The 14,292-nt window shown below is 45.8% G+C and overlaps 1 pseudogene; it reads right to left on the bottom strand.

The window, feature by feature from the left end:
- Positions 1-12,754: 12,754 nt before the first annotated feature.
- LOC147979836 (uncharacterized) lies at positions 12,755-13,880 on the bottom strand (annotated as a pseudogene).
- Positions 13,881-14,292: the final 412 nt, after the last annotated feature.

Genomic DNA, 14,292 nt, shown 5'->3' with positions numbered 1-14,292 from the left:
TACATAGACAACACCATGTCCCTAGTAAGCCTCTAGTTGACTAGCTCGTTGATCAATAGATGGTTACGGTTTCCTGACCATGGACATTAGATGTCATTGATAACGGGATCACATCATTAGGAGAATGATGTGATGGACAAGACCCAATCCTAAGCCTAGCACAAGATCGTGTAGTTCGTATGCTAAAGCTTTTCTAATGTCAAGTATCATTTCCTTAGACCATGAGATTGTGCAACTCCCAGATACCGTAGGAGTGCTTTGGGTGTACCAAACGTCACAACGTAACTGGGTGACTATAAAGGTGCACTACGGGTATCTCCGAAAGTGTCTGTTGGGTTGGCACGAATCGAGACTGGGATTTGTCACTCCGTGTAAACGGAGAGGTATCTCTGGGCCCACTCGGTAGGACATTATCATAATGTGCACAATGTGATCAAGGAGTTGATCACGGGATGATGTGTTACGGAACGAGTAAAAGAGACTTGCCGGTAACGAGATTGAACAAGGTATCGGGATACCGACGATCGAATCTCGGGCAAGTATCGTACCGCTAGACAAAGGGAATTGTATACGGGATTGATTAAGTCCTTGACATCGTGGTTCATCCGATGAGATCATCGTGGAACATGTGGGAGCCAACATGGGTATCCAGATCCCGCTGTTGGTTATTGACCGGAGAGTCAGCTCGGTCATGTCTGCATGTCTCCCGAACCCGTAGGGTCTACACACTTAAGGTTCGGTGACGCTAGGGTTATAGAGATATTAGTATGCGGTAACCCGAAAGTTGTTCGGAGTCCCGGATGAGATCCTGGACGTCACGAGGAGTTCCGGAATGGTCCAGAGGTAAAGAATTATATATAGGAAGTGCTATTTCGGCCATCGGGACAAGTTTCGGGGTCATCGGTATTGTACCAGGACCACCGGAAGGGTCCCGGGGGTCCACCGGGTGGGGCCACCTGCCCTGGGGGCCACATGGGCTGTAGGGGGTGCGCCTTGGCCTATATGGGCCAAGGGCACCAGCCCGTAGAGGCCCATGCGCCGAAGGGACAAGAGGAGGGGAGAGTCCTAAAGGGGGAAGGCACCTCCGAGGTGCCTTGGGGAGGATGGACTCCTCCCCCCCTTGGCCGCACCCTTCCTTGGAGGAAGGGGCAAGGCTGCGCCCTCCCCCTCTCCCTTGGCCCTATATATAGTGGGGGGAAGGGAGGGCAACTATACCTAAGCCCTGGCGCCTCCCTCTCCCTCCCATGACACATCTCCCTCCTCCCGCAGCGCTTGGCGAAGCCCTGTTGGAATCCCGCTACTTCCACCACCACGCCGTCGTGTTGTTGGATTTCCATCAACCTCTCCTCCCACCTTGCTGGATCAAGAAGGAGGAGACGTCGCTGCTCCGTACGTGTGTTGAACGCGGAGGTGCCGTCCGTTCGGCGCTAGGATCATCGGTGATTTGGATCACGACGAGTACGACTCCATCAACCCCGTTCTCTTGAATGCTTCCGCGCGCGATCTACAAGGGTATGTAGATCCACTCCTACCTCGTTGCTAGATGACTCCATAGATTGATCTTGGTGACACGTAGGAAAATTTTGAATTTATGCTACGTTCCCCAACAGTGGTATCAGAGCTAGGTCTATGCGTAGTTTCTATGCACGAGTAGAACACAAAGTAGTTGTGGGCGTTGATTTTGTTCAATATGCTTACCGTTGCTAGTCCAATCTTGATTCGGTGGCATTGTGGGATGAAGCGGCCCGGACCGACCTTACACGTATGCTTACGTGAGACCGGTTCCACCGACTGACATGCACTAGTTGCATTAGGTGGCTGGCGGGTGTCTGTCTCTCCCACTTTAGTCGGATCGGATTCGATGAAAAGGGTCCTTATGAAGGGTAAATAGCAATTGGCATATCACGTTGTGGTTTTTGCGTAGGTAAGAAACGTTCTTGCTAGAAACCCATAGCAGCCACGTAAAACTTGCAAACAACAATTAGAGGACGTCTAACTTGTTTTTGCAGGGTATGCTATGTGATGTGATATGGCCAAAGGATGTGATGAATGATATATGTGATGTATGAGACTGATCATGTTCTTGTAATAGGAATCACGACTTGCATGTCGATGAGTATGACAACCGGCAGGAGCCATAGGAGTTGTCTTAATTTATTTATGACCTGCGTGTCAACATAAACGTCATGTAATTACTTTACTTTATTGCTAACCGTTAGCTGTAGTAGTAGAAGTAATAGATGACGTGACAACTTCATGGAGACACGATGATGGATATCATGATGATGGAGATCATGGTGTCATGCCGGTGACATGATGATCATGGAGCCCCAAGATGGAGATCAAAGGAGCTATATGATATTGGCCATATCATGTCACTATTATTTGATTGCATGTGATGTTTATCATGTTTATACATCTTGTTTACTTAGAACGATGGTAGTAAATAAGATGATCCCTCACTAAAATTTCAAGAAGGTGTTCCCCCTAACTGTGCACCGTTGCGACAGTTCGTTGTTTCGAAGCACCACGTGATGATCGGGTGTGATAGATTCTAACGTTCACATACAATGGGTGTAAGATAGATTTACACACGCGAAACACTTAGGTTGACTTGACGAGCCTAGCATGTGTACAGACATGGCCTCGGAACACAAGAGACCGAAAGGTCGAGCATGAGTCGTATAGAAGATACGATCAACATGAAGATGTTCACCGATGTTGACTAGTCCGTATCACGTGATGATCGGACACGGCCTAGTTGACTCGGATCATGTAATCACTTAGATGACTAGAGGGATGTCTATCGGAGTGGGAGTTCATAAGATGAACTTAATTATCCTGAACATAGTCAAAAGGTCTTTGCAAATTATGTCGTAGCTCGCGCTTCAGTTCTACTGTTTAGATATGTTCCTAGAGAAAATTTAGTTGAAAGTTGATAGTAGTAATTATGCGGACTAGGTCCGTAAACTGAGGTTTGTCCTCATTGCTTCATAGAAGGCTTATGTCCTTAATGCACTGCTCAGTGTGCTGAACCTCAAACGTTGTCTATGGATGTTGTGAACATCTGACATACACATTTTGATAACTACGTGATAGTTCAGTTAAACGGCTTAGAGTTGAGGCACCGAAGACGTTTTGAAACGTCGCGAAACATATGAGATGTTTCGAGGGCTGAAATTGGGATTTCAGGCTCGTGCCCACGTCAAGAGGTATAAGACCTCCGACGATTTTCTTAGCCTGCAAACTAAGGAGAAAAGCTCAATTGTTGTGCTTGTGCTCAGATTGTCTGAGTACAATAATCGCTTGAATCAAGTGGGAGTTGATCTTCCAGATGAAATAGTGATGGTTCTCTGAAGTCATTACCACCAAGCTGCTAGAGCTTCGTGATGAACTATGATATATCAGGGACATATATGATGATCCTTGAGATATTCGCGATGTTTGACACCGCAAAAGTAGAAATCAAGAAGGAGCATCAATTGTTGATGGTTGGTGAAACCACTAGTTTCAAGAAGGGCAAGGGAACAAAGGGATACTTCATGAAACGGCAATTCAGCTGCTGCTCTAGTGAAGAAACCCAAGGTTGAACCCAAACCCGAGACTGAGTGCTTCTGTAATAAGGGGAACAGCCACTAGAGCAGAATTACCCTAGATACTTGGTAGATGAGAAGGCTGGCAAGGTCGATAGAAGTATATTGAATATACATTGTGTTAATGTGTACTTTACTAGTACTCCTAGTAGCACCAGGGTATTAGATACCGGCTCAGTTGCTAAGTGTTAGTAACTTGAAATAAATGCTATGGAATAAACGGAGACTAGCTAAAAGGTGAGATGACGATATGTGTTGGAAGTATTTCCAAGGTTGATCAAATATCGTACGCTCCCTCTACCATCGAGATTGGTATTAAAACCTAAATAATTGTTATTTGGTGTTTGCGTTGAGCATAGATATGATTGGATTATGTCTATCACAATACGGTTATTCATTTAAGGAGAATAATGGTTACTCTGTTTATTTGAATAATACCTTCAATGGTCTTGCATGAATGGTTTGTTGAATCTCGATCGTAGTGATACACATGTTCATGCCAAAAGATATAAGATAGTAATGATAGTACCACCTACTTGTGGCATTGCCACATAAGTCATATCGGTATAAAACGCATGGAGAAGCTCCATGTTGATGGATCTTTGGGCTCACTCGTTTTTGAAAAGTTTGAGACATGCGAACCATGGTGTATATGCATGAAGAAACTCCATGCAAATGGACCGTTTTGACTCACTTGATTTTGAATCACTTGGGACATGCAAATCATACCACATGACCAAGATGACTGAAAGCCTCATTTTCAGTAAAATGGAACTAGAAAGCAACTTGTTGGAAGTAATACATTTTGATGTGAGCAGTCCAATGAGTGCTGAGGCATGTAGTGGATATCGTTATGTTCTTACTTCACAGATGATTTGAGTAGATGTTGAGTATATTTACTTGATGAATCACGAGTCTGAATTATTGAAAGGTTCAAGTAATTTCAGGGTGAAGCTGAAAGATCGTCGTGACAAGAGGATAAAATATCTATGATATGATCATAGAGATGAATATCTGAATTACGAGTTTGGCACAGAATTAAGACATTGTGGAAATTGGATCACAACTAATACAGCCTGGAACACCATAGTGTGATGGTGTGTCCGAACATCGTAACTGCACCCTATTGGATATGATGCATACCATGATGTCTCTTATCGAATTACCACGATAGTTTATGGGTTAGGCATTAGAGACAACCACATTCACTTTAAATAGGGCACCACGTAATTCCGATGAGATGACACCGTATGAACTATGGTTTAGAGAAACCTAAGCTGTCATTTCTTAAAAGTTTGGGGCTGTGACGCTTATGTGAAAAAGTTTCAGGCTGATAAGCTCGAACCCAAAGCGGATAAATGCATCTTCATAGGACACCCAAAACAGTTGGGTATACCTCCTGTCTCAGATCCGAAAGCAATAAGGGATTGTTTCTAGAATCAGGTCCTTTCACGAGGAAAATTTTCTCTCGAAAGAATTGAGTGGGAGGATGGTGGAGACTTGATGAGGTTATTGAACCGTCTCTTCAACTAGTGTGTGGCAGGGCACAGGAAGTTGTTCCTGTGGCACCTACACCAATTGAAGTGGAAGCTTATGATAGTGATCATGAAACTTCAGATCAAGTCACTAACAAACCTCGTGGGATGACAAGGATGTGTACTACTTCAGAGTGGTGCGTAATCCTGTCTTAGAAGTCATGTTGCTAGACAACAATGAACCTACGAGCTATGGAGAAGCGATGGTGGGCCTGGATTCCGATAAATGGCTCAAGGCCATAAAATCCGAGAGAGGATCCATGTATGAAAACAAAGTGTAGACTTTGGAAGAACTACTTGATGGTCGTAAGGCTGTTGGGTACATATGGATTTTAAAAGGAAGACGGACAATGATGGTAAGTATCACCATTAAGAAAGCTCGACTTGTCATTAAGATGTTTTCCGACAAGTTCAAGGAGTTGACTACGATGGGACTTTCTCACTCGTAGCGATGCTAAGAGTCTGTTGGGATTATATTAGTGATTACTGCATTATTTATGAAATCTTGCAGATAGGATGTCAAAACATCGTTTTCTCAACGATTTTCTTGAGGAAAGGTTGTATGTGATACAACCGGAAGGTTTTGTTAATCCTGAAAGATGCTAATAAGTATGCAAAGCTCCAGCAATCCTTCTGAGGACTGGAGTAAGCATCTCGGAGTTGGAATGTATGCTTTGATGAGATGATCAAAGATTTTGGGTGTATACAAAGTTTATGAGAAACTTGTATTTCCAAAGAAGTGAGTGGGAGCACTATAGAATTTCTGATGAGTATATGTTGTTGACATATTGTTGATCAGAAATGACGTAGAATTTCTGGAAAGCATATAGGGTTATTTGGAAAGTGTTTTTCAATGGAAAGCCTGGATTAAGCTACTTGAGCATTGAGCATCAAGATCTATAAGGATAGATCAAAACGCTTAATGGTACTTTCAAATGAGCACATACCTTGACATGATCTTGAAGGTGTTCAAGATGGATCAGTCAAAGAAGGAGTTCTTGCCTGAGTTGTAAGGTATGAAGTTAAGACTTAAAGCTCGACCACGGCAGAATAGAGAGAAAGGACGAAGGTCGTCCCCTATGCTTAAGACATAGGCTCTACAGTATGCTATGCTGTGTACCGCACCTGAAGTGTGCCTTGCCATGAGTCAGTCAAGGGGTACAAGAGTGATCCAAGAATGGATCACAGGACAGCGGTCAAAGTTATCCTTGGTAACTAGTGGACTAAGGAATTTTCTCGATTATGGAGGTGGTAAAAGAGTTCGTCGTAAAGGGTTACGCCGATGCAAACTTTGACACTAATCCAGATTATTCTGAGTAGTAAACTGGATTCGTATAGTAGAACAGTTATTTGGAATAGCTCCAAATAGAGCGTGGTAGTTGCATCTAGGAGATGACATAGAGATTTGTAAAGCACACACGGATCTGAAAGGTTCAGACCCGTTGACTATAACCTCTCTCACAAGCAAAACATGGTCAAACCCAGAACTCATTGAGTCTTAATCACATGATGATGTGAACTAGTTTAGTGACACTAGTAAACTCTTTGGATGTTGGTCACATGGCGATGTGACCTGTGAGTGTTAATCACATGACGATGTGAACTAGATTATTGACTCTATTGCAAGTGGGAGACTGTTGGAAATATGCCCTAGAGGCAATAATAAATAAGTTATTATTATATTTCCTTGTTCATGATAATCGTTTATTATCCATGCTAGAATTGTACTGATAGGAAACTCAGATACATGTGTGGATACATAGACAAGACCATGTCCCTAGTAAGCTCCTAGTTGACTAGCTCGTTGATCAATAGATGGTTACGGTTTCCTAACCATGGACATTAGATGTCATTGATAACGGGATCACATCATTAGGAGAATGATGTGATGGACAAGACCCAATCCTAAGCCTAGCACAAGATCGTGTAGTTCGTATGCTAAAGCTTTTCTAATGTCAAGTATCATTTCCTTAGACCATGAGATTGTGCAACTCCCAGATACCGTAGGAGTGCTTTGGGTGTACCAAACGTCACAACGTAACTGGGTGACTATAAAGGTGCACTACGGGTATCTCCGAAAGTGTCTGTTGGGTTGGCATGAATCGAGACTGGGATTTGTCACTCCGTGTAAACGGAGAGGTATCTCTGGGCCCACTCGGTAGGACATCATCATAATGTGCACAATGTGATCAAGGAGTTGATCACGGGATGATGTGTTCCGGAACGAGTAAAAGAGACTTGCCAGTAACGAGATTGAACAAGGTATCGGGATACCGACGATCGAATCTCGGGCAAGTATCGTACCGCTAGACAAAGGGAATTGTATACGGGATTGATTAAGTCCTTGACATCGTGGTTCATCCGATGAGATCATCGTGGAACATGTGGGAGCCAACATGGGTATCCAGATCCCGCTGTTGGTTATTGACCGGAGAGTCATCTCGGTCATGTCTGCATGTCTCCCGAACCCGTAGGGTCTACACACTTAAGGTTCGGTGACGCTAGGGTTATAGAGATATTAGTATGCGGTAACCCGAAAGTTGTTCGGAGTCCCGGATGAGATCCCGGACGTCACGAGGAGTTCCGGAATGGTCCAGAGGTAAAGAATTATATATAGGAAGTGCTATTTCGGCCATCGGGACAAGTTTCGGGGTCATCGGTATTGTACCGGGACCACCGGAAGGGTCCCGGGGGTCCACCGGGTGGGGCCACCTGCCCCGGGGGCCACATGGGCTGTAGGGGGTGCGCCTTGGCCTATATGGGCCAAGGGCACCAGCCCGTAGAGGCCCATGCGCCGAAGGGACAAGAGGAGGGGAGAGTCCTAAAGGGGGAAGGCACCTCCGAGGTGCCTTGGGGAGGATGGACTCCTCCCCCCCTTGGCCGCACCCTTCCTTGGAGGAAGGGGCAAGGCTGCGCCCTCCCCCTCTCCCTTGGCCCTATATATAGTGGGGGGAAGGGAGGGCAACTATACCTAAGCCCTGGCGCCTCCCTCTCCCTCCCATGACACATCTCCCTCCTCCCGCAGCGCTTGGCGAAGCCCTGTTGGAATCCCGCTACTTCCACCACCACGCCGTCGTGTTGTTGGATTTCCATCAACCTCTCCTCCCCCCTTGCTGGATCAAGAAGGAGGAGACGTCGCTGCTCCATACGTGTGCTGAACGCGGAGCTGCCGTCCGTTCGGCGCTAGGATCATCGGTGATTTGGATCACGACGAGTACGACTCCATCAACCCCGTTCTCTTGAATGCTTCCACGCGCGATCTACAAGGTTATGCAGATCCACTCCTCCCTTGTTGCTAGATGACTCCATAGATTGATCTTGGTGACACGTAGGAAAATTTTGAATTTATGCTACGTTCCCCAGCACGACCGCGTAGCGTGTTGCGGACGCCGAGGCGCATCGGCAGGCGCACGGGGGAGGCCCGAGGTGGTCGGAGGCGTCGGGCAGAGGGCGGCTACAGTATGGGAGCGCACTGTAGCGCGCTCCAGAGCGCCCAAATGGCCGGCATGGCATTTTCTATGCCTTGTGGGCACGGCCAACCGTGTCCAGTAGCTCAAGGGTGGAGTAAAGAAGTAGGGAGAGGCATTGGATGCTCTGGATGGCCAGTAGGAGAGGAGAGAGGTAGAAGAAGAGGGAGAAATGGGCTGTCCAGAGAGAGAAAGAGGTGGTTTCTCCCATCCAATAATGGAGCTGTGGATTTTCCATTGTTACTGGAGGTGAAAGGGGACTAGGAGGAGCTGTGGTAAAAAGTTGAGCTCAAGGAGAATAGTTTTAGTGGTCAAAATGGTGATTTTTGAAAAGTAGCAGAAGGTGTTTGATAAAGGTTTTGGCAAGCAAATGATTTCCAATTGCCATGAGACTCCACAGGGTGAAATGACACATATAATTAGGGCCTCTCACCAATTTGGAGCTTATTTGGGTAACGTTGCCAATGCAACTTTTGTAAACCCTAGAAATGAGCAGAAATAGACTTGTCTAGATCTAGTTGAGCATAACACTTCTCCTTGATGCACTACTTGGTGTAGTGGCCTCATTTGGTCATATGAACATGCTCACAAAAGATGAGGTCAAGGAGAGAAAGTTGGTAGTACAAACTTGCTCAAATTAGGTTCTGAATAGAAAGGGTTATGGGGCATTTTGGTGGACCAAAATGACCTTGATTGAAGTGAGGCTTTGCAAGATCATCACAATATGCATTTGTGACTTGCTGGATTTTTCTTGGATTTTTATGGAAATATTTCCTATAGAAATATTTCAAATCCTTGAAATGGGCAGAAATGGTTTTGGGAGGTTTTGTCCAATATTTTGAACATGACCATGTGTTGAAACTCTTATATATGGTAAATATATGCCCACTGAGTTTCCCTGATTTTTGTCAAATATTTTTAAAATAATAAAATAATTTTTCCCTATTAAAGACCATTTCTGGCCTTTAGAAAAAGCTTTTAAATAAAATATGAAAAATAACTTTAAAATTTATATTTTTGGGGTTTATGGGAATCCTATATCTAATAGGTTTCAAATATACCTTTTGAAATATTTTTCATACCCCAAATCAGGTACTTGCAGTGCAAACCTCAATGCAGGGATTTTTGGAAAACTAATTTTTGAAAATACTATTTGGCCAAATTATTTTTGTAAGAAAATACTATATTGTACTATACACATGGCATGATCATTGGGAAGAAGTTTGGGGCAAGGAGATGAAGTACAGAAGGTGGAGTAGTTGACTTTAAAGAGCACTTGAAAAACCACACAGAGAAATCCAACTCCAAAACAAAAGCCAAACAATGCAAAAGTTTTTGTTGGTCCAAATTTTCATGCTTTATTAATGCAAATGACATGTTACAAAATGCAGGGTGTGACAGACCTACCCCCTTACAAGAATCTCGTCCCCGAGATTCCTAAACTAGGCTTTAAAGAGATACGGAAACTCGGCGAAAGGGAGGCAATCTTCCCACCTAGCTCCATATGCTAAGACACAGGCTCGGAGCATGTCTTCGAGTATCTGATTCACTCGTTCTGTCTGACCTCCGGTCTGTGGGTGGAAAGTAGTGCTGAAGGACAACTTGGTCCCCATGGCCTCTTGGAACTTCTTCCAGAACCTTCAGGTAAACTGGGTTCCTCGGTCTGACACAATCTCCTTGGGAACACCATGAAGGCTTACGATTCTGTTGATGTAGAGGCTGGCTAGCTGGTTTCCCTTGTAAGTTGTTTTGACAGGAATGAAATGGGCTACTTTGGTCAAATGGTCGACTATGACCCAGATGGAGTCATGTCCCTTATTTGACCTGGGTAATCCAGTGATGAAGTCCATTCCGACTTTATCCCATTTCCATTCAGGCACCTTGAGAGGCTGTAACAATCCAGCGGGTCGCTGATGTTTAGTTTTGACCCTTTGGCATATGTCACACTTAGCGACGAAAGTGGCTATCTCTCTCTTCATGCCATGCCACCAGAATCTTTCCTTTAGGTCTTGATACATCTTGGTTCCTCCGGGGTGGATGGAATACGGGGTGTCATGAGCTTCTTGCAAGATCAAATTCTTGAGCTTAATCTTGTTGGGTACGCAAATGTGATTCCCAAACCACACAATTCCTTGCTCATCCTCTAAGAATCCTGGGGCCTTGCCTGCCTTGATCTTCCTCTTGATGCCTTCAATACTTTCGTGTCCCTTCTGAGCTTCCTTAATATCATCCATCAGGGTAGGCTTGACTTCAAGGTTGGCTAAGAATCCTGGTGCAACCAGTTCCAACCTGAAGCTTTCAAGTTCTACATACAAGGCGGGTAGCCTTTCCTTAAGCATAGCATTCAAGGAACAAGCCTTCCTGCTTAATGCATCTGCTACCACATTAGCCTTCCCAGGGTGGTATTGAACACTAAGTTCATAATCCTTGATCAACTCTAGCCACCTTCTCTGCCTCATGTTCAACTCCTTCTGAGTGAAAATATACTTCAGACTTTTGTGATCCGTGTATATCTCACACCGCTTCCCTAGGAGGTAATGTCGCCATGTTTTCAGGGCATGAACTACAGCTGCCAACTCAAGGTCATGAGTAGCATAGTTCTCTTCATGAGGCCGTAGTTGCCTTCAAAGGTAAGCTACGACTCTGACCTCTTGCATCAGAACACCTCCCAGTCCGGTTCTTGACGCATCACAATATATCACAAACTCCTTGTGTATATCTGGTGTGGCCAGAACTGGGGCGGTGGTCAATTTCTTCTTCAGCTCCTGGAAGCTTTCTTCACACTTCGGCGTCCATTCAAACTTGTTGTCCTTCTTCAAGAGCTGAGTCATGAGTCGTGCAATGCTTGAGAATCCTTCAACGAACTTGCAGTAATATCCCGCGAGTCCGAGGAAGCTTCTGACTTCCTTCACATTGCTTGGGGATAGCCATTCAGTCACGGCTTCAATCTTAGTGGAATCGACCGACAATCCTTCTTCAGTCAAAACATGACCCAAGAATCCAACTTCGCGCAGCCAAAATTCGCACTTGCTAAACTTGGCATACAGTTGGTGCTCTCGAAGCTTGTCTAGGACCATCCTTAAGTGTTGCTCGTGCTCTTCTTCCGTCTTCGAGAAGACAAGAATGTCATCAATGAAGACAACGACAAACTTGTCCAAATATTCCATGAAGACATTATTCATGAGATACATGAAGTAAGTTGGGGCATTGGTCAATCCGAAGGACATGACCATGCACTCATACAGGCCATATCTGGTTACAAATGCCGTCTTCGGAATATCTTGGGGTATGATTTTCAGCTGGTAGTACCCAGATCTGAGGTCAATCTTGGAGAACACCTTGGCCCCATTGAGTTGATCAAACAGATCTTCAATCTTGGGAAGTGGATACTTGTTCTTGATTGTAACTTCATTGAGGGAGCGGTAGTCAATGCATAAGAGGATGGTACCATCCTTCTTTGCCACAAACAGAACAGGTGATCCCCAAGGGGAGGCACTAGGCCGGATAAATCCCTTCCTCAACTGCTCTTCCAGTTGCTTCTTCAATTTTGCTAACTCTTCCGATCCCATTCTATAAGGCTTCTTATAGATGGGTCCTGCTCCAGGTATGAGTTCGATGATGAACTCAATGTCTCGATCAGGAGGCATTCCCGGTAGCTCATCAGGAAAGACATCGGGGTATTCGCATACTACCGGCACTTGCTCCAATCCAACTTCTTACAGAGAGTTGACTTGGTTGGCTTGAGCAGAGGAGGGGTTGGAGGCAAATTTAACTTCGACTCCTTGGTCATTGGTCACAGTGACGGTCTGGTTGGCACAATCTAACAAGCCTTGGTGCTTGATGAGCCAATCCATTCCTAAGATCACATCCAAGCCTTGCGATCTTAAGATGATAAGGTCTGCTTGGAAGTCTACCCCATTAATGACAATCCCGACTCCTTTACATCCTATCTTGGCTCTCGTCTCTGCTCGGGGGGTTTGTACCACCATAGGGTTATTCAGGGTTGTAGGAGTCATGCCACTTTTTAATGCAAACTTTTGGGTGACAAATGAATGCGTGGCTCCAGAATCAAACAAGACAGTTGCAGGTGCTGAGTTGACAAGGAACGTACCCAGCACGACGTCCGGGTCTTCCTTGGCTTCTTCTGCAGTGACATGATTCACACGACCCTTGCCGTTGTTGGGCGGGTTGCGGGGAGCTTGGTTACTTGGTGGCATTCCACGGCCTTGTCCTGGGTTCTGCGCATTGGGGCGCGGGGCATTGGGCTTCTTGTTGGGGCAATTCTTGGAGTAGTGTCCTGGCTGACCACATCCAAAGCAAGTGACTTGGTTGGGGATGCTGCTCTTGCCGGCATTGTTATTGGGGTTGTTGTAAGCTGGCCTGGGGTTGGCATACTGCTGAGGTGGATAGTTGGTGCGGGGTGCAGGAGCTCTTGGCTGCTGATAGGTTGGCTTGACCGGGGCTGGCTGCCACGGGCGAGGCTTCTGGTTGCTGGAGCTAACCTTGCTGATCATCTTGCGCTTACAGGTATCATCCAAAGCACGTCGCTTGTCTTCAAGCATGAGTGCCTTGTTCACTAGATCAGGAAAGGTCGGGCAGTCACACACAACAAGCGAGTACTGTAGAGTCTGGTTAAGGCCTTCCATGAAGCGCTCCCTTTTGGCAGCATCAGTGCTGACATCTTGAGGGGCATACCTTGAGAGAACACTGAACTTCTGCATGTACTCCTTGACCATGCTACTACCTTGCTTCAGGGCTCGGAACTCACGCTTCTTGATGGCCATGATTCCGGAAGGAATGTGGGCCTTGCAGAATTCTGCCTTGAAGTTATTCCAAGTGATGTTTTGCTCAGCATGCATGGCCTTGAATCCATCCCACCAAGCTCTAGCAGTTCCCCCGAGACAGTGAGCAGCATATGCCACCTTCTCACGGTCCTTAGTGCATCCGACTAGTTCCAATAGATCCTCAATGGTGCGGACCCAGTCGTCTGCATCTAGGGGTCCAGCAGTCTCAATGAAGGTGGGTGGTGCATGCTTCTTGAACTCCACCAACGTGGAACGTCCATTGCCGTTTCCCACCGGCTGGCAATTGACAGCTTGAGCAATCATCTGGAGGGCTGAAGTGTTGGCTTGGCGTTCCTCTCGGAAGGCTTGGAGAAGCTGAGCCATGTCCATGTTCGGAGGTGGTGGCGGTGGTGGAGCTTGTCCTTGGGTTTGGTCCTGACTGGCTCCTTCTCCGGCTTCTTGCTGCTGGGTAGAGGTACCAGTACGAGTTACAACAGGCATCCTGTTGGAGCGGTCAAGGTCTCATGATTGGGAAAGATGGGGAAAGCAATATAGATGGGACACCTAGTAAGGGGGTTGGTATGACACTAATTGTTTTCATGCAAGGGCCAAAAGGCCAAACACATTCATTAAAATCCAAATGGGTGATGTAGTCGCTTACAAGTTCCCGAAGGAAAGTACGACGTCCATCAAACACATCAAAACCAAACACAATACTACATGGTTTCATATGAACCATTACAAGGACTCGACTTCGCATAGGGGTACACGACCTATCCAACCGTAAGGGTTACTAACGGGCATATCCGGGTTGCGAATGATGCCTAAGTGGTGGAATGCTCGATCGCGTAGTCTGGCTCTTCTGGGTCTTCCTCCTCATCATCGGTGGCCTGACTTTCCTCTTCACTTGAAG

This window comes from Triticum urartu, chromosome 3A (genome assembly GCF_056163025.1).
Source record: "Triticum urartu cultivar PI428250 chromosome 3A, HENAU_Tu73, whole genome shotgun sequence".
NCBI classification, from domain to species: Eukaryota; Viridiplantae; Streptophyta; class Magnoliopsida; order Poales; family Poaceae; genus Triticum; species Triticum urartu.
The sequence above is the reverse complement of the archived record's forward strand: the minus strand, read 5'-3'. Positions and strand labels throughout refer to the sequence as shown.